This window comes from Triticum aestivum, chromosome 7A, assembly GCF_018294505.1.
Source record: "Triticum aestivum cultivar Chinese Spring chromosome 7A, IWGSC CS RefSeq v2.1, whole genome shotgun sequence".
NCBI lineage: Eukaryota > Viridiplantae > Streptophyta > Magnoliopsida > Poales > Poaceae > Triticum > Triticum aestivum.
The window spans coordinates 642,795,119-642,815,948 of NC_057812.1; positions in this window are offsets into that span (position 1 = coordinate 642,795,119).

A 20,830-nucleotide genomic window follows, 5' to 3' on the forward strand; every position below is an offset into this window, starting at 1 on the left:
TTATAATGGACCAACCGATGCCTCCAGAGATTACCTGGATAGTTGTGCCCGTTCTGCTTTCAGGGAAAGAACACTGGATGAAGCTGAAATTCTATTGAATAATATGTTGACAAATGAAAATAATTGGACACCTCCGGAGCCAATTCCTGAGCCTATTCCTAAACCAACTCCGAAGAAGAGGGGTATTCTATTTCTCAGTCCTGAAGATATGCAAGAGGCAAAGAAATCTATGAAAGAAAAAGGTATTAAAGCTGAAGATGTCAAGAATTTACCTCCTATTGAAGAAACTCATGGTCTTGATAACCCGACACAGGTAGTAAAGGTAAATTCTCTCTATAGATATGATAAAGCTGCAATCCCATTTACTAAGTTTGCTAGCCCATGCTTAGATGAGTTTGATAAATTTATGGCTAAGCAAGAAGACTTTAATGCTTATTTTGGTAGACAATTTAAAAACAACTCAAATATGCTTGTACACTTGGGTGATTATATGGCTAATGTTAAAGGTGAACTTAAACTTATTAGTGAACATGCTTCTATGGTTACCACTCAAGTAGAACAAGTACTTAAAGCTCAAAATGATTTGCTCAATGAATTGAATAGTAAGGATAATGATAATGATGTTAGAGTGGTTACTAGAACTGGTAGAATGACTCAGGAACCTTTGTGTCATGAAGGCCACCCTAAGAGAATTGAGCAAGATTCTTAGAGAAATAATATAGATGCACCTAGTCCTTCTAAAAGGAAGAAAAAAGAAAAATGATAGGACTTTGCATGCTTCCAGTGAACCTATTACTGAAACACCTGAGAATCCAAATGATATTTCTATTTCTGATGCTGAAACACAATCTGGTAATGAACCTGAAACTAATGATAATGTTAATGATAATGTTCATAATGATGCTCAACCTAGTAATGATAATGATATAGAAATTGAACCTACTGTTGATCTTGATAACCCACAATCAAAGAATCGATGCTATGATAAGAAATACTTTGTTGCTAGGAAACATGGTAAAGAAAGAGAACCATGGGTTCAGAAACCCATGCCTTTTCCTCCCAAACCATCCAAGAAAAAGGATGATGAAGATTTTGAGCGCTTTGCTGAAATGATTAGACCTATCTTTTTGCGTATGCGATTAACTGATATGCTCAAAACCAATCCTTATGCTAAGTACATGAAAGATATTATTACAAATAAAAGAAAAATATCGGAAGCTGAAATTTCCACCATGCTTGCTAATTATACTTTTAAGGGTGGAATACCAAAGAAACTTGGAGATCCAGGAGTACCAACTATACCATGCTCCATTAAAAGAAACTATGTTAAAACTGCTTTATGTGATCTTGGAGCCGGTGTTAGTGTTATGCCTCTCTCTTTATATCGTAGACTTGATTTGAATAAGTTGACACCTACTGAAATATCTTTGCAAATGGCTGATAAATCAACTGCTATACCTGTCGGTATTTGTGAGGGTGTGCCCGTTGTAGTTGCAAATGTTACTATTCTAACAGACTTTGTTATTCTTGATATTCCCGAGGATGATAGTATGTCTATTATTCTTGGAAGACCCTTTTTGAATACTGCAGGGGCTGTTATTGATTGCACTAAAGGCAATGTCACTTTTCATGTTAATGGTAATGAGCATACGGTACACTTTCCGAGGAAACAACCTCAAGTTCATAGTATCAACTCTATTGGAATAATGCCATCGATTATATTTGGAGGTTTTGAATTTCCTCTTCCTACTGTCAAGAAGAAATATGATATTCTTATTATTGGGGATGTGCATATCCCCGTTGAGGTAACATAGTGTTATTCGAAATTTCTCCAGTTCCATGTTATTCGGAATGAGTTCGTTAACAAGACTTGATCAACCTTGTTAGTGGATTCCTTTTGATGATCATGAGATGGATGAAACTATAAGGCACAACCTTCTGTACCCCACTTTTACTTTCTGTTATTTATATTATATAAAATAAAAATAAATATTTTTTGTCTGTTATCTGATTATCCGTACAATATAAAAATACCTCAAAAATAAAAGTTCTCCAAATGCCCTGAAATTTAAATATGATTTTTTCTAGAATATTTGAAGATTTATGGAACTGAGAACACACCAGGGGGTCAACCACCTACCCACGAGGGTGGAGGGTGCGCCCATCCCTCTAGGGCGCGCCCCCTGCCTCGTGGGCCCACTGTGGCCCTCCTCCATTTATTCCTGCACCCGCACACTTCATCTTCCTCCCAAAAACACGAATAACCAGCTCAAACCCGAGTCCTAACTCGTTTTGCTGCCATTTTCGATCTCCTTGCTTAAAGCACCTCTCACAAAACTGCTTGGGGAGATTGTTCCTTGGTATGTGACTCCTCCATTGGTCCAATTAGTTTTTGTTCTAGTGCTTTATTCATTGCAAATTTGTGTTGCTTAGGTGACCCTATTCTTGAGCTTGCATGTCAAATTTATATGGTCAAAAGTAGTTTTGATGCATGGTATAGGCCCTAGGCACTTGTAGGAGTAGTTGCTATCAATATTATTGAGTTTGGTTTACTTTTATTTTGAAGTTACTAAAAATTTCAGAATTTTTCAGAAAATGATGAGGAGACTTTTGAGGGGCTCATCGAGCCAAAGCTCGAAGGAAAAGGCACCAAAGCTTAAGTATAATCTGCCTCGCACCGCGGAGGTTCGGGCGTGTGAATGGCCTTCCGAGGATTTCTTGAGTGCAGCCGGGATTTATGAAGATTTCCATGAATTGGCTCATAATGCAGGCCTCACCGCTTTCCTCCACGACCAATGCGATCAGTATCTCTTACTCACAAATACCTTTGTGCAAAACTTTCATTTTCGTTCTAGGAACTCACCACCTACGGTGGAGTTTCATTTATATGATGAGCATAAGGAGATGTCACTTTATGATTTTTGTCGGATTTGTTTAGTCCCTTTTGAGGGCAAGACAGAAGAACCACATCGTGATGATGTGGAGGGGTTTATTGATACTATCACTGTAGGGGAAACAAGGAAGGTTTCTGACACACGAATCACTAGCATACATTTTCCTGTTTTATGTTACTTTGCATTATTTGCTAGTCGTTGCTTAATTTGTCATGGAAACTATGGAAACCTTAGTATCCCTGATATTATTATTTTGCTCCAAGGTTTATACGGTGATAACACTTTTAGTATGGGCGGCACTATTGTTAAACGGTTAAGTCTGAACCGTACAAAGGGCCCCATCTTTGGAGGCATCTATGCCTCATGCCTAGCTGCACATTTTAACATACCTATTAGGCATTCTGAGAAGGAAGAAAAAGTGCTACCTCGTGTTTATCTAGATTATAAAAGTATGGTGGCACATGATTTTATTGTTAAGAATAGGGAAGGAGAACTTAAATATCAATTGTTCTTTAACAAACATCATCCTGAGACTATTACCCTGCCTGCTCCTTCTTTGTTTGATTTGTCTGTAGGCACGTACCTTGTTCCGTTGAAGGCTATTCACGCCTACCGGAACCCTGCACCAGCTGAGGAGCTAGAGCTGGAACCACAAAATTGATCCTTCACGACAGTCTAATCATCAGTGGGATCCGGTGATGATTGTCAGCCAGTGGCAAGCGGAGTCTTCCTCTTCTTCATCGCAGTATGACCCCAACTATTATTATGGATATCCGCCAGGCCAGCCGTGGCCATAGACCAACTTAGGCCAAAAGCCTAAGCTTGGGGGAGTACGTATTTCCCACCAACATTACATTTATGTTCACACACTCATTGCTAGATGTCGGTGCTCATACTTTTTCATTGTATCATCCATGCTAGTTTACTTTCCTTTTTATGCTTTCTTCTTGTGTGTTTAATAAACCTTAAGAAAAACAAAACAAAATTAGTTGTAGCTTTTAATCAGTTTAATTTCCATGCTTGTAGTAGTAATTAAAAAGAAAACCCAAAAATATTTCCTATTCTTCTTTTGCTTGTTGGGAGCTTTCCCGTGTAAATAGTTCTATTTATTTTCTTTTCTTTGGGGGTCGATAGGAGAAGACCATAATTAAATTGTTGAAGTGGCTCTTATATGCATTATTGTTTATCTGACGAAAGAGCCCATATTGTCTTGTCTTCTCCTGTTTATTGAATGCCTGCAGATTCCAGCTTAGTCCAATGCACGTGCACTATTATTATTATTCACATCATTCGGTTGTGCAAGTGAAAGGCAATTATGATGATATATGATGGACTGACTGCGATGAGAAAAGCTGGTATGAACTCTACCTCTTTTGTTTTTGTAAATATGATTAGTTCATCGTTCCTGATTCAGCCTATTATGAATAAACATGTTTGCAATGACAATTAGAGATCATAGTTTCTTGTGCCATCTTGATTAGCTATGAGTTATAATGGTTTACCTTGCGTGCCAACATGCTATTAAAATGGTTATGATGTGGTATGATAGGGTGGTATCGTCCTCTGAATGATTTAAGTGACTTGACTTGGCACATGCTCACGCATGTAGTTGAAACAAAATCAACATAGCCTTCACGATATTTATGTTCATGATGGATTATATCCTACTCATGCTTGCATTCGGTGTTGATCAATTTTAATGCATGTTCATGACTATTGTCGCTCTCTAGCTGGTCGCTTCCCAGTCTTTTGCTAGCCTTCACCTGTACTAAGCGGAATACTGCTTGTGCATCCAAACTCCTTAAACCCCAAAGTTATTCCACTTGAGTCCACTATACCTACCTATATATGGTATCTACCTGCCGTTCCAAGTAAATTTGTATGTGCCAAACTCTAAACCTTCAATTAAATATCCTGTTTTGTATGCTCGAATAGCTCATGTATCAACTAGGGTTGTCCGTATCTTCCATGTTAGGCGGGTTATTCTCAAGAGGAGTGGACTTCACTCCTCACCCACAAGATAAATGGCTGGTCACCGGGATACCCAGTCCCATGCTTTATGCAAACTAAATCAAAATAATTGCAAACAAAACTCACCTTGGGACTCTTGTTAGTTGGAGGCACTCATTGTTTCGAGCAAGCCATGGATTGATGCTTGTTGGTGGAAGGGGGAGCATAAACTTTACCATTCTGTTTGGGAACCGCCTATAATGTGTGTAGCATGGAAGATATCGCCATCTCTTGGTTGTTATGTTGACAATGAAAGTATACCTCTCAAAATATTATTCACCTCTGTTTCAAAACCGAGCTCTGGCACCTCTACAAATCCCTGCTTCCCTCTGCGAAGGGCCTATCTATTTACTTTTATGCTGAGTCATCATCCTCTAATTAAAAAGCACCAGTTGGAGAGCACCGCTATAATTTGCATTCATTATTGTTAATTTACATTGAGTATGACTTCACTGGATCTCTTTTACCATGAATTACAATGTCTAGTCAGTCCTTGGTCTTTAAAGGTGCTTTGCATTTATGTTTTGCGGTCTCGGAAAGGGCTAGCGAGATACCATCTTGTTATATCATATTATGATTGTTTTGAGAAAGTGTTGTCATCCTAGATTTATTATTATGGATCGGTAGTTGATTATGCTATTGATATGAGTAAACTTGAGACCTATGCATTATTGCAAATATGGTTAGTTATAATCTTTGTTGAAAACTTGAATGCTGGCCTTACATATTTACAACAACAAGAGCAAACAGAGTTTGTAAAAGTTTTTATTTATCACTTTCAGTTTGCCAACTGAATTGCTTGAGGACAAGCAAAGGTTTAAGCTTGGGGGAGTTGATATGTCTCCAACATATCTACTTTTCCAAACACTTTTGCCCTTGTTTTGGACTCTAACTTGCATGATTTGAATTGAACTAACCCGGACTAACGCTGTTTTCAGCAGAATTACCATGGTGTTATTTATGTGTAGGAGCAAACATTCTCGGAATGACCTGAAACTTCACGGAGCCACTTTTCAGAAAATAAGAAAAATACCTGCCAAAGATGAAGGCCAGGGGGGCCACCGTCTCTCCACGAGGGTGGGGGGCACGCCCGCCCCCCTAGGGCACGCCCCTACCTCGTGGGCCCCCTGTTGCCTCTCCGACTCCAACTCCACCTCCATATATTGAGTTTCGGGGAGAAAAAAATCAGAGAGAAGAAATCATCATGTTTTACGATATGGAGCCGCCGCCAAGCCCTAAAACCTCTCGGGAGGGCTGATCTAGAGTCCGTTCGGGGCTCCGGAGAGGGGAATCCGTCGCCATCGTCATCATCAACCATCCTCCATCACCAATTTCATGATGCTCACCGCCGTGCGTGAGTAATTCCATCGTAGGCTTGCTGGACGGTGATGGGTTGGATGGGATCTATCATGTAATCGAGTTAGTTTTGTTAGGGTTTGATCCCTAGTATCCACTGTGTTCTGAGATTGATGTTGCTATGACTTTGCGATGCTTAATGCTTGTCACTAGGGCCCGAGTGCCATGATTTCAGATCTGAACCTATTATGTTTTCATCAATATATGAGTGTTCTTGATCCTATCTTGCAAGTCTATAGTCACCTATTATGTGTTATGATCCGTTAACCCCGAAGTGACAATAATCGGGATACTTACCGGTGATGACCGTAGTTTGAGGAGTTCATGTATTCACTATGTGTTAATGCTTTGTTCCGGTTCTCTACTAAAAGGAGGCCTTAATATCCCTTAGTTTCCGTAAGGACCCCGCTGCCACGGGAGGGTAGGACAAAAGATGTCATGCAAGTTCTTTTCCATAAGCACGTATGACTATATTCGGAATACATGCCTACATTACATTGACGAACTGGAGCTAGTTCTGTGTCACCCTAGGTTATGACTGTTACATGATGAACCGCATCTGGCATAATTCTCCATCACCGATCCATTGCCTACGAGCTTTCCACATATTGTTCTTCGCTCATTTACTTTCCCGTTGCTATTGCTATCATCACTACAAATACCAAAAACATTACGTTTACTATTGTTACCTTTTGCTACCGTTACCACTACTATCATATTACTTTGCTACTAAATACTTTGCTGCAGATATTAAGTTTCCAGGTGTGGTTGAATTGACAACTCAGTTGCTAATACTTGAGAATATTCTTTGGCTCCCCTTGTGTCGAATCAATAAATTAGGGTTGAATACTTTACCCTCAAAAACTGTTGCGATCCCCTATACTTGTGGGTAATCAAGACTATTTTTGGCGCCGTTGCCGGGGAGCATAGCTCTATTCTTTGAGTCACTTGGGATTTATATCTGCTTATCAGTATAAAGAACTTGAGAGATCCAAAAACCAAGATCTATCCCTCAACTATGAGGGGAGGTAAGGCATCATGTCCGACACAAGTAGACCGACTCTTGCCTGCATCTACTACTATTACTCCACACATCGACTGCTATCCAGCATGCATCTAGAGTATTAAGTAAAAACAGATTAACACCTTAAGCAAGATGACATGATGTAGAGGGATAAACTCATGCAATATGAAATAAACCCCATCTTGTTATCCTCGATGGCAACAATACAATACGTGCCTTGCTGCCCCTACTGTCACTGGGAAAGGACACCACAAGATTGAACCCAAAGCTAAGCACTTCTCCCATTGCAAGAAAGATCAATCTAGTAGACCAAACCAAACTGATAATTCGAAGAGACTTGCAAAGATAACCAATCATACATAAAAGAATTCAGAGAAGATTCGAATATTGTTCATAGATAAACTTGATCATTGCTACCTCTTGAGCTTGCGTTGGTTTTCACCGAAGAGGAAGGGATGATGCAGCAAAGTAGCGTAAGTATTTCCCTCAGTTTTTGAGACCCAAGGTATCAATCCAGTAGGAGGCCACGCTCAAGTCCCTCGTACCTGCACAAAACGATAGCTACTCGCAACCAACTTGATTAGGGGTTGTCAATCCCTTCACGGTCACTTACGAGAGTGAGATCTGATAGATATAATATTTTTGGTATTTTTAATATAAAGATGCAAAGTGAAAATAAAGGCAAAGTAAAAAAGCAAAACAAGATTAAAGTGATGGAGATTGATATGATGAGAATAGACCCAGGGGCCATAGGTTTCACTAGTGGCTTCTCTCAAGAGCATAAGTATTCTACGGTGGGTGAACAAATTACTATTGAGCAATTGATAGAATTGAGCATAGTTATGAGAATATCTAGGCATGATCATGTATATAGGCATCATGTCCGTGACAAGTAGACCGAAATGATTCTGCATCTACTACTATTACTCCACTCATCGACCGCTATCCAGCATGCATCTAGAGTATTAAGTTAAAAACAGAGTAACGCCTTAAGCAAGATGACATGATGTAGAGAGATAAAGTCATGCAGTATGAAATAAACCCCATCTTGTTATCCTCGATGGCAACGATACAATACGTGCCTTGCTGCCCCTTCTGTCACTGGGAAAGGACACCGCAAGATCGAACCCAAAGCTAAGCACTTCTCCAATGGAAAGAACTACCAATCTAGTTGGTCAAACCAAATGGATAATTCGAAGAGACTTGCAAAGATAACCAATCATACATAAAAGAATTCAGAGAAGATTCAAATATTATTCATAGATAGACTTGATCATAAACCCACAATTCATCGGTCTCAACAAACACACTGCAAAAAGAAGATTACATCGAATAGATCTCCACAAGATAGGGGGAGAACTTTGCATTTAGATCCAAAAAGAGAGAAGAAGCCATCTAGCTACTAACTATGGACCCCGAAGGTCTGAGGTAAACTACTCACACTTCATCGGAGAGGCTATGATGATGTAGAAGCCCTCCGTGATGACGGCCCTCTCCGGCGGAGCTCCGGAACAGGCCCCAAGATGGGATCTCATGGATACAGAAAGTTGTGGCGGTGGAATTAGGTTTTTAGCTCCCTCTCTGTTCGTTTGGGGGTACGTAGGTATATATAGGAGGAAGGCGTACGTCGGTGGAGCATCGAGAGGCCCACGAGGCAGGGGGCGCCCCCCTCCCTCGTGACCGTCTCTCTGATGCCTTGGCATAGGGTCCAAGTCTCCTGAATCACGTTCGGTGAGAAAATCACGTTCCCGAAGGTTTTATTCCGTTTGGACTCCGTTTGATATTCCGTTTCTTCGAAACACTGAAATAGGCAAAAAAACAGCAATTCTGGGCTGGGCCTCCGGTTAATAGGTTAGTCCCAAAAATAATATAAAAGTGGAAAATAAAGCCCAGTATAGTCCAAAACAATAGATAATATAGCATGGAGCAATCAAAAATTATAGATACGTTGGAGACGTATCAGGCATCCCCAAGCTTAATTCCTGCTCGTGCTCGAGTAGGTAAATGATAAAAAGAGAATTTTTGATGCGGAGTGCTACTTGGCATAATTTCAATGCAAATCTTCTTAATTGTGATATGAATATTCAGATTCGAAAGATTCAAGACAAAAGTTTATATTGACATAAAAATAATAATACTTCAAGCATACTAACAAAGCAATTATGTCTTCTCAAAATAACATGGCCAAAGAAAGTTATCCCTACAAAATCTATATAGTCTGGCTATGCTCTATCTTCACCACACAAAGTATTTAAATCATGCACAACCCCGATGACAACCCAATCAATTGTTTCATACTCTAACTTTTTCAATCTTCACGCAATACATGAGCGTGAGCCATGGATATAACAATATAGGTGGAATAGAATGGTGGTTGTGGATAAGACAAAAAGGAGGGGAAGATAGTCTCACATCAACTAGGCGTATCAACGGGCTATGGAGATGCCCATCAATAGATATCAATGTGAGTGAGTAGGGATTGCCATGCAACGGATGCACTAGAGCTATAAGTATATGAAAGCTCGAAAAGAAACTAATTGGGTGTGCATCCAACTTGCTTGCTCATGAAGACCTAGGGCAATTTGAGGAAGCCCATCATTGGAATATACAAGCCAAGTTCTATAATGTAAAATTCCCACTAGTATATGAAAGTGATAACATGAGAGACTCTCTATTATGAAGATCATGGTGCTACTTTGAAGCACAAGTGTGGTAAAAGGATAGTAGCATTGCCCCTTTTTATTTATTTTCTCTTTTTTTGGGCCTTCTTTTTTTTCTTTGACCATTCTATTTTTTTGGGACAATGCTCTATTAAATGATGATCATCACACTTTTATTTATTTACAACTCAATGATTACAACTCGATGCTAAAACAAAGTATGACTTTGTATGGATGCCTCCGGCGGTGTACCAGGATATGCAATGAATCAAGAGTGACAAGTATGAAAAAATTATGAATGTTGGCTTTGCCACAAATACTATGTCAACTACATGATCATACTAAGCAATATGACAATGATGAATGTGTCATGATGAACTAGATGGTGGAAAGTTGCATGGCAATATATCTCGTAATGGATATGGAAATGCCATAGTAGGTAGGTATGGTGGCTGTTTTGAGGAAGGTATATGGTAGGTGTATGATACCGGCAAAAGGTGTGCGGTATTAGAGAGGCTAGCAAAGGTGGAAGGATGAGAGTGCGTATGATCCATGGACTCAACATTAGTCATAAAGAACTCATATACTTATTGCAAAAATCTAGAAGTTATCAAAGCAAAGTATTACGCGCATGCTCCTAGGGGGATAGATTGGTAGGAAAAGACCATCGCTCGTCCCCGACCGCCACTCATAAGGAAGACAATCAATAAATAAATCATGCTCCGACTTCATCACATAACGGTTCACCATACGTGCATGCTATGGGAATCACAAACTTTAACACAAGTATTCTTTAAATTCACAACTACTCAACTAGCATGACTTTAATATTATCACCTCCATATCTCAAAACAATTATCATGCTTCAATCTTTTCTTAGTATTCAACACACTCAAAAGAAAGTTTCACAAATCTTGAATACCAAGCATATTATTATTAAGCAAATTACCATGCTATTAAGACTCTCAATAATTTAAGTGAAGCATGAGAGATCAATAGTTTCTTTAAAACAAATCCACCACTGTGCTCTAAAAGATCTAAGTGAAGCACATAGAGCAAAATTATATCGCTCAAAAGATATAAGTGAAGCACATAGAGCAAAACTACTTAGCTCAAAAGATATAAGTGAAGCACATAGAGTATTCTATCAAATTTTAATTCATGTATGGCTCTCTCAAAAGGTGTGTACAGCAAGGATGATTGTGGCATACTAAGACACAAAGACACAAATAATACAAGACGCTCCAAGCAAGACACATATCATGTTGGTGAATAAAAATATAGCTCCAAGTAAATTACCGATGGAAGTGGACGAAAGAGGGGATGCCTTCCGGGGAATCCCCAAGCTTTGACTTCTTGGTGTCCTTGGATTATCTCGGGGGTGCCATGGGCATCCCCAAGCTTAGGCTCTTGCCACTCCTTGTTCCATAATCCATCAAAAGAATTCACCCAAAACTTGAAAACTTCACAACACAAAACTTAAAGTAGAAAACTCGTGAGCTCCGTTAGCGAAAGAAAACAAAAGACCACTTCAAGGTACTGTAATGAACTCATTCTTTATTTATATTGGTGTTAAACCTACTGTATTCCAACTTCTCTATGGATTATAAACTATTTTACTAACCATAGATTCATCAAAATAAGCAAACAACACACGAAAAACAGAATCTGTCAAAAACAGAACAGTCTGAAGTAATCTGTAGCTAGCGCAAGATCTGGAACCCCAAAAATTCTAAAATAAATTTCTGGACGTGATGAATTTATCTATTAATCATCTGAAAAAAGAATTAACTAAATAGCACTCTTCAAATAAACATGACATCCGTTCTTGTGAGCGCTAAAGTTTCTGTTTTTTACAGCAAGTTCAACAAGACTTTCCCCAAGTCTTCCCAACGGTTCTACTTGGCACAAACACTAATTAAACACAAAAAACACAACCAAAAAAGAGGCTAAATAATTTATTTATTAAATAACAGCAAGGAAAAATATTGGGTTGTCTCCCAACAAGCGCTTTTCTTTAAAGCCTTATAGCTAGGCATTGATAATTTTAATGATGCTCACATGAAAGACAAGAATTGAAGCACAAAAGGAGCATCATAAAGCATGTGACAAACACATATAAGTCTAACATACTTCCTATGCATAGGCATCTTATAGGCAAACAAATTATCAAGGCAAGCAAAAACTAGCATATGCAAGGAAGAGGAAAGAAACAATAGCAATCTCAACATAACGAGAGGTAATTTAGTAACATGAAAATTTCTACAACCATATTTTCCTCTCTCATAGTAATTACATGTAGGATCATAAGCAAATTCAACAATATAGCTATCAGATAAAATATTCTCAACATGATCCACATGCATACAAAGTTGGCACTTTTCCGAAATAGTGGGATTAACATTAACTAAAGTCATGACCTTCCCAAACACACTTTTATCAAAAATTTCATAAGATTGAACATTCTCTAAATATGTGGGATCTAAAGTTGACATTCTTCCAAACCCACTTTCAATATTATTGCAAAAATTATAATCAATCTCATATTCATCATGGGGTTTAAATAAATTTTCAAGATCAAAAGAAGAATCACCCCAACCATGATTTTGCAACAAGTAGAGGACATAACAAAACTAGCATCCCCAAGCTTAGGGTTTTGCATATTATTAGCACAATTGTCATTAATAGAATTTATAATAACATCATTGAAATCATGCTTTTTATTCAAAGATCTATCATGAATCACTTCATAACATACTTCGCAATTTTCAGATTCACGAATTTCAAGCAAAGATTCATAAAGATAATCTAGTGCACAAAACTCACTAGCAATTGGTTCATCATAATTGGATCTCTTAAAAAGATTAGCAAGTGGATGAGGATCCATAGATCTTAGGTTCTCTGTTTAGTAATAAATAAACAACTAATGCAACCATACGAGCAAACAAGAAACGGACAAAAAGAGGCAAATAGAGAAAGAGAGGGAGGATAGAGAGAGAGGGCGAATAAAACGGCAAGGGTGAAGTGGGGGAGAGGAAAACGAGAGGCAAATGGCAAATAATGTAATGCGAGAGATAGGGATTGTGATGGGTACTTGGTATGTTGACTCTTTGTGTGGACTCCCCGGCAACGGCGCCAGAAATCCTTCTTGCTACCTCTTGAGCTTGCGTTGGTTTTCTCCGAGGAGGAAGGGATGATGCAAGAAAGAAGCGTAAGTATTTCCCTCAGTTTTTGAGAACCAAGGTATCAATCCAGTAGGAGGCCACGCTCAAGTCCCTCATACCTGCACAAAACGATAGCTACTCGCAACCAACGCGATTAGGGGTTGTCAATCCCTTCACGGTCACTTACGAGAGTGAGATCTGATAGATATAATATTTTTGGTATTTTTAGTATAATGATGCAAAGTGAAAAGTAAAGGCAAAGTAAAAAAGCAAAACAAGATTAAAGTGATGGAGATTGATATGATGAGAATAGACCCAGGGGCCATAGGTGTCACTAGTGGCTTCTCTCAAGAGCATAAGTATTCTACGGTGGGTGAACAAATTACTGTTGAGCAATTGACAGAATTGAGCATAGTTATGAGAATATCTAGGCATGATCATGTATATAGGCATCACGTCCGTGACAAGTAGACCGAAACGATTCTGCATCAACTACTATTACTTCACTCATCGACCGCTATCCAGCATGCATCTAGAGTATTAAGTTAAAAATAGAGTAACGCCTTAAGCAAGATGACATGATGTAGAGAGATAAATTCATGCAATATGAAATAAACCCCATCTTGTTATCCTCGATGGCAATGATACAATACGTGCCTTGCTGCCCCTTTTGTCACTGGGAAAGGACACCGCAAGATCGAACCCAAAGCTAAGCACTTCTCCCATGGCAAGAACTACCAATCTAGTTGGCCAAACCAAACAGATAATTCGAAGAGACTTGCAAAGATAACCAATCATACATAAAAGAATTCAGAGAAGATTCAAATATTATTCATAGATAGACTTGATCATAAACCCACAATTCATCGATCGCAACAAACACACCGCAAAAATAAGATTACATCGAGTAGATCTCCACAAGAGAGGGGGAGAACTTTGTATTGAGATCCAAAAAGAGAGAAGAAGCTATCTAGCTACTAACTATGGACCCAAAGGTCTGAGGTAAACTACTCACACTTCATTGGAGAGGCTACGATGATGTAGAAGCCCTCCGTGATGACGGCCCTCTCCGGCGGAGCTCCGGAACAGGCCCCAAGATGGGATCTCGTGGATACAGAAAGTTGCGGCGGTGGAATTAGGTTTTTGGCTCTATCTCTGTTTGTTTGGGGGTATGTAGGTATATATAGGAGGAAGGAGTACGTCGATGGAGCATCGAGAGGCCCACGAGGCAAGGGGCGCGCCCCCAACACTCGTGACCGCCTCTCTGATGCCTTGGCATAGGGTCCAAGTCTCCTGGATCACGTTCGGTGAGAAAATAACATTACCGAAGGTTTTATTCCATTTGGACTCCGTTTGATATTGCGTTTCTTAGAAACACTGAAATAGGCAAAAAACAGCAATTCTGGGCTGGGCCTCCGGTTAATAGGTTAGTCCCAAAAATAATATAAATGTGGAAAATAAAGCCCAATATAGTCCAAAACGGTAGATAATATAGCATGGAGCAATCAAAAATTATAGATACGTTGGAGACGTATCAATCATAAACCCACAATTCATCGGTCTCAACAAACACACCGCAAAAGAAGATTACATCGAATAGATCTCCACAAGAGAGGGGAGAACTTTGTATTGAGATCCAAAAAGAGAGAAGAAACCAGCTAGCTAATAACAATGGACCCGAAGGTCTGAGGTAAACTACTCACACTTCATCGGAGAGGCTATGGTGTTGATGTAGAAGCCCTCCGTGATCGATGCCCCCTCCGGCGGAGCTCCGGAAAAGGCCCCAAGATGGGATCTCGTGGATACAGAAAGTTACGGTGGTGGAATTAGGGTTTTGGATCCGTATCTGGTAGTTTGGGGGTACTGCTACCTCTTGAGCACTGTGTTGGATTTCCTCGAAGAGGAGAGGATGATGCAGCAAAGTAGCGTAAGTATTTCCCTCAGTTTTTGAGAACCAAGGTATCAATCCAGTAGGAGGCTACACGCGAGTCCCTCGTACCTACACAAAAACAATAGCTCAACACAACCAACGCGCTTAGGGGTTGTCAATCCCTTCACGGTCACTTACGAAAGTGAGATCTGATAGAGATGATAAATAATATTTTTGGTATTTTTGGTATAGAGATGCAAAGTGAAAAGTAAAAGCAAAGTAAAAGCAAAGCAATAATAAAGTGATGGAGATTGATATGATGAGAAAGAGACCCGGGGGCCATAGGTTTCACTAGTGGCTTCTCTCAAGAGCATAAGTATTCTATGGTGGGTGAACAAATTACTATTGAGCAATTGACAGAATTGAGCATAGTTATGAGAATATCTAGGTATGATCATGTATATAGGCATCACGTCCGAGACAAGTAGACCGATTCCTGCCTGCATCTACTACTATTACTCCACTCATCGACCGCTATCCAGCATGCATCTAGAGTATTAAGTTAAAAACAGAGTAACGCCTTAAGCAAGATGACATGATGTAGAGGGATAGTTTCACGCAATATGATAAAAAACCCATCTTGTTATCCTCGATGGCAACGATACAATATGTGCCTTGCTGCCCCTTCTGTCACTGGGAAAGGACACCGCAAGATCGAACCCAAAGCTAAGCACTTCTCCCATGGCAAGAACAACCAATCTAGTAGGCCAAACCAAACCGATAATTCGAAGAGACTTGCAAAGATAACCAATCATACATAAAAGAATTCAGAGGAGATTAAAATATTGTTCATAGATAAACTTGGTCATAAACCCACAATTCATCGGATCTCGACAAACACACAGCAAAAGAAGATTACATCGAATAGATCTCCACGAGAGAGGGGGAGAACATTGTATTGAGAACCAAAAATAGAGAAGAAGCCATCTCGCTACTAACTATGGACCCGTAGGTCTGAAGTAAACTACTCACACTTCATCGGAGGAGCTTGGATGATGATGTAGAAGCCCTCCGTGATCAATGCCCCCTCCGGTGGAGCTCCGGAACAGGCACCAAGATGGGATCTCATGGATACAGAAAGTTGCGCCGGTGGAATTAGGTTTTTGGCTCTGTCCCCGACCGTTTGGGGGTACGTAGGTATATATAGGAGGAAGAAGTACGTCGATGGAGCTTCGAGGGGCCCACGAGGTAGGGGGCGCGTGTCAGTGTACTAGAGTAGGGGTACCCTAGTATCCCGAACTCGTGCACGGGCAGTTGCAGCGCCCCGCGGCAAGGCTTGCCGGGTGACCGCCAAGACCCTCCGTGGCTCCCTCGAAGACCATTCAAGAACAAAGTACTCAAACCAAGGCCCCGGCAAGAGGAGCTTGCCGGGAAGGCTAACCCAGGCCCCGGCAAGAGGATCTTGCCGGGAAGAGACAAGACCCCGGCAAGAGGAGCTTGCCGGGAAGGCCACTCAAGGCATACCAAGAAAGCTTGCCGCGACGCGCCCTGCGTCCCGGCAAGGCCCGGTGAGCGACAAGCTCCCAAACACGACAAGACGACGACCGCGACAAGGAGCTTGCCGCGAGAAACCCCCACTTCGTGCCCGCGCTCCAGCACACCTGCTAGCGTGTCGCTCTAGGACTCTCCCAAGCACACGTGGCAGGAGGCTGTGCAGCTAGGGGTGCGAGGTGGCAAGCGGAGATGAAGAGAAGGCCATCGTGGCAAACGGTGGCGCTCCTAACGGTCACTTTTTGCACTGTTTAGGCAACTCAGACAGGCATTTAATGCCCTTGTCCCCTGCCGTCAGAGTTAGGTAGGGTGCACTGTATCCACAGTAGCGGTAGCTGCACCTACCGCATCCTTTTCCATTTTTACCCTTCTTGTCTACGTTGCCCCCTGTCGGTGACCCCATGAAAGTATAAAAGGAGGCCCAGGCGCAATGTAGAAGGGGTTCAGAGGTTCAGCCGGCTCGGCTCATTGGAGACACCAGAAACACTCCCACGCTCAGTCGGATAGCGTCCATCGCTCCTGAGTAAGGATTCAATATACACAAACAAGCAGCAGTAGGGTTTTACACATCCGTGTGGCCCGAAGCTGGGTAAAAACCGCTCGCGTGTACCGCCTCGATCCACTCTTTGTGCGGCCTCCGCCCTCCACCGAACCGAAAGGGGCCCTGTCCCCATAGGTGTTGGTGGAATCAGCCTCCCCGACATCTCTGGCGCGCCAGGTAGGGGGCGTCGAGATCGTGCGAACCCGATCCGGCGTACACGCGAGCTAAATCTTCATCGTCTTCACCGACATGCCACCGAAGAAGAAGGCTTCGGGGGCAACAGCCCCGTCTGCGTCACTTCCACCACCTCCGGAGCAGGCGGATGGTGGAGTGGACGCCGGCGGAAGAATGGACATCGACGAGGGTGCCCACAGCGCAGCCAAGTCCAAGGACAAGGCCGCGCAGACCTCGGCGTCCATACGCCCACCGCGCCCATCTCAGGAGGCGCGGGACCAGCAGCGTCATAGCGTTCGCAGCACCATACGTCCGCTGGCCCAAGATCAAGCTGGTGGTTCGCGTGGCGTTCAAGACCAGCATGCACGCCAGCATGCTGGCCCCAATGAGGTGCGGTCGCCTGGACGGGACATTGCTCCTTCTAACTTGGTTAGGAGTCCGAGCATGTCCCGCTCCTCGCATCGTTCACCTCTGCCGCCCACCATGCCGGCGGAAGCCTTGGCGCGAGCCCAGCTACTCCTGGATTACCCTCCGACGGCGGACAAGACCGACGAATGGAGGGCCACTATCCAGAGCCTCATCGGCTTCGCCAACGGCGACACTGCGCGGCAACCAAGCACCTCGCTGCCAAGGCAGGACAGCCGGACGCGAGCCGATGGCAACAAGACCGGGGGAGGTGCGACTTCCATGCACTCTCCACTACGAAGGCCAAAGTCGCCGACTCGCCGGGTCCACCCCGACAGCGGCTCCACCGCGTCGTCGGACCCACGAGCTCGTCGCGACCAGCGCCAAGTTCTTCATGAACGACAACAAGAAGACGCTCGAACCCGCATCGAGCGCCGAAGAGAAGCGTGACGTCAATCCGACAAGCGCGCTGGGCCCTCTGTTGACATGCATGCGCCAGGGGAACCAGGCAATCTGCCGTACGCGGTAGGTTGTCCTGCGTTCACCCGTGAGCTGCGGCAAGTCCAGTGGCCCAGCACAAAGAATTTCAAACCAGACGTACCAGAGAAGTACGACGGCAAGACGCATCCGTCGGAGTTTCTCAGCATCTACACCATCGCGGTGCAGGCTGCCGGGGGACGGGACGACAAGATCCTTGCCAACTACTTCCCGCTGGTACTCAAGCCCAATGTCAGATCCTGGCTCATGCACTTGCCGGACAACTCCATATCCTCCTGGGCTGATCTGTGCCATCAGTTTGTCGGCGCCTTTACAGGCGGCCACAAGCCACATGGCCAAGAAAGCGATCTTCATCTGCTCGCCCAGAAGGAAGGAGAGCCACTGCGCAAGTACATTCAGAGATTCGGCCGTGTACAGCACAACATCCCAGACGTCCACCCCGCCTCGATCATCAGCGCGTTCCATCAGAACGTGCGAAACCGAAGGATGAGGGAGGAGATGGCGATGTGTAAGATCAGAGATGTCAGCGAGCTTTAAGCCCTGGCCGACAAGTGTGCACGTGCTGAAGAGGGGAGGAGGCTCCCCGGAGAGGATACGGGAGCAGGAGGATCTGACAGTGAGGATGTCGCCCCGGCAAAGAAAGGCCGGCGGCGGAGCAATAGAAGAAGGAAGGGCAAGGAAGTGCTAGCTGTCGAGCAGTCCGGCAACGGAGGTGGCGCCAAGGAAGCTAAGGGTGGTGGCTCCGGCAAGGAGGCCCAGCCTGTGGCGGCCGCCGACAAGCAGGACGGCTCCGGCAAGCAGTATTGTAAGATTCACCGCACCAAGGGTCACGATCTCCAGAACTGCAAGAAAGTCGAACAGCTCGCTGAGCTGCAGAAAGCTGAATACGAGCGACGCGACAAGGAGAAGGCCCAGGAAGGAGCTGGTGGATCCGGCAAGAAACGCCCTGGCCGGGGAGGACGCCGCGGCAAGATCAAGCAGCGGCAAGGAGATAGACCTCCCCGCGGCCGCGACAAGGATGAAGATGACGATGATGACGAAGACATGGATGATGACGAGGCCGACGAGCAGGAATTTCAGAAAGCCACAGAGGTCCTGTGCGTTGACGGTGGTGCTTCTCTGCATACTTCGCACCGCCAACTCAAGCAGTGGATGCGGGAAGTGAATGCAGCAGAGCCATCCTTAGAGTCACGCAAGCCTCTGAAATGGTCCAGCACGCCTATCATCTTCGACATTGAGGATCACCCTGATCGCGTAACTGCGGTCGGGTGCTTGCCGATGTTGGTTTCACCAACTATCCGCAACCTCAAGGTCACGAAGATGCTAGTTGACGGCGGGGCCGGCTTGAATCTGATCTCCTCCGCGGTCCTTCAGAAACTCCAGATCCCTGACAGCGAGCTCAAGGATACCAGCACATTCCAAGGAATCAGCCCGGGAAGAAGCAAGCCAAAGGGAAAGATCACGCTGTCGGTCACATTTGGCAGCGAGATGAACTTCAGAACTGAGAGGGTCACATTTGACGTTGCCGATTTTCCATTATCCTACAATGGGATCCTTGGCCGTCCAGCGCTCGCCAAGTTTATGGCAGCCTCTCACTATGCATACAACATGCTTAAGATGCCAGGTCCGATAAGTGTCATCTCTGTCCCCGGCGACAAGAAGGATGCCCTTATCTGCGCCGACAAAATCTACCAGGAAGCAGCAGCCGCAGCTGATCACAACATACTTGCCGCTGAAGCTCCCAGGGGGAAGAAGAAGACAAAGTCCGGCAAGAGCTCTGGTGCCCACTCTGGCAAGCGCACCTCTTCGGAGTGCTGCGCTACCGCCGAGGACGCACCATCGAGCTCCACTGGCAAGTGCAAGAAGACGATGGTAGCTCCACCCGAGACCAAGAAGGTGCCCGCCAAGAAGGATGGCACTGGTGGTACCTTCACCATCAGTGCCACGCTTGACCCCAAATAGGAAAGCATGCTCGTTGCTTTCCTGCGGGCGAATGTCGACGTGTTTGCATGGCAACTGTCTGATATCCCCGGTGTTCCCAGGAAAGTAATCGAGCACCACCTTGCCGTATGTCCTCATGCGCGGCCCGTCAAGCAGAGAGTCAGGAAGCAAGCGGTGGAGCGCCAAGAGTTCATTGCATAAGAGATCAGGAAATTGGAAGCAACATGCCTTGTCAGAGGAGTGCTCCATCCCACGTGGTTGGCCAATCTTGTAGTCGTGCGCAAGGCGAACAGGAAATGGAGGCTTTGTATAGACTTCACTGATGTCAATAAAGCTTGTCCCAAAGATCCATTTCCCTTGCCGCGCATTGACCAGATTGTTGACTCCACAGCTGGATGTGATTTGCTTTCATTTCTTGATGCATACTTAGGATACCATCAAATCTTCATGGCAGAAGAAGATGAGAAAAAAAACCGCATTTATCACCCTTTGCGGCACATACTGTTTTGTACGGATGCCCTTTGGGTTGAAGAATGCTGGTTCAACATTTGCAAGGGTAGTCCATGTCGCTTTTGAGACACAGATACACAGAAATGTGGAAGCCTACATGGATGATATAGTGGTCAAGAGCAAGGACAAGGCTACCCTGATCCAAGATTTAGAAGAAACTTTTGCAAATCTGCGCAAGATCAACCTCAAGCTCAACCCCGAGAAGTGCGTGTTTGGAGTCCCTTCCGGCAAG